Raw genomic sequence first — 1,206 nt, 5'->3', positions numbered from 1 at the left:
TAGATGTATGTTAGATATATATAAAATGTTGGTTAACAAGAAAGAGCTCTTGGAAGTGAAAAATATCTCACAGAAAGTAGAATAAAAAGCAATGAGATGGAAAGTAGAAGAACAAACATGTTTATTAAGCTTTTAATTTTAATGCCAGTATAGTTAACATACAGTATTGTATTAAATGTTTATTTATTTTGAAAGAGAGAGAGAGAGAGAGCAGGGGAGGGGCAGAGGGAGAGAGAGAATCCCAAGCAGGCTCCATGCTGTCAGCCTGTCACCCAAGCCAGGGCTTGAACTCACAAACCGTGATATCGTGACCTGAGCCAAAAGCAAAAGTTGGACGCTTAACCAACTGAGCCACCCCAGTGCCCCTACAGTGTTATATTAGTTTTTTTTTTTTTGGTAGTTTTATGGTTTTACTTAACACAAATATGACATGCACCTAAGCTGTCTATTCATTTTCTTTGCTGCGCAGGCTCGCATTGGGATTGGTGACTCTGGTGGCCAGTTGGGCTGCCCTTTCCACAGTGGCTTTTCAATTCTTGGAAGAGATATTGTGAGCAGTTTCTGCACCCTGAGATTTGTTGTACATCAGCAACACTTCAGGCTCCTTGAGGTTGTGGCCTAGGAACTTCCAGAAGCCACTGATGTGCTTTGTTTTCTTGTTGCTCCTGTAACCAACATTGGGCATCAAGATCTGGCCCTGGAGTCTTGGGCTCGCTCTACTGTCAATGCCTCTGGGTTTCTGCAAGTTGCTTTTAATTTTGACATATTGGTCTGACTGATGCCAGATGAACTTCTTGATTCTTTTTTTAACAGTCTTGGGCTTCACCAGAGGTTAAGGGCAGCCATGATATGGAGTAAGAGATGCCTACCACCTCCACAGGCAGCGCCGAGGAAGAGAGAGGAAGCATATTAGTGTCAAGTGTACAACGTAGTGATCCATCTGTTCTGTATGTTACTCAGTGCTCATCACAAGCACGCTTCTTAATCCCCTGTTTCACCTGTTTCACCCATAACCCTACCCACCTCCCATCTGGTAACCATCTGGTTATTGTTTATAGTTAAGAGTCTGTTTTTNTGTGGGGATGAGCACTGAATGTTATGTGGAAACTAATTTGACAATAAACTATTTGTAAAAAAAAAAAAAAAGAGTCTGTTTTTTACTTTGTCTCTTTTTTCTCCTTTGTTCACTTGTTTCTTTTCTTTAAA

At 41.0% G+C, this 1,206-nt stretch overlaps 1 pseudogene; it reads right to left on the bottom strand.

Moving 5' to 3' along the window:
• Positions 1 to 445: 445 nt before the first annotated feature.
• On the bottom strand, positions 446 to 832 carry LOC144234062 (putative large ribosomal subunit protein eL32' pseudogene; annotated as a pseudogene).
• Between the last annotated feature and the right edge of the window lie 374 nt (positions 833 to 1,206).

Source organism: Crocuta crocuta, unplaced genomic scaffold, assembly GCF_008692635.1.
Source record: "Crocuta crocuta isolate KB4526 unplaced genomic scaffold, BGI_CrCroc_1.0 scaffold55, whole genome shotgun sequence".
NCBI lineage: Eukaryota > Metazoa > Chordata > Mammalia > Carnivora > Hyaenidae > Crocuta > Crocuta crocuta.
Note: the sequence above shows the minus strand (reverse complement) of the source record. Positions and strands in the feature narration are given on the sequence as shown.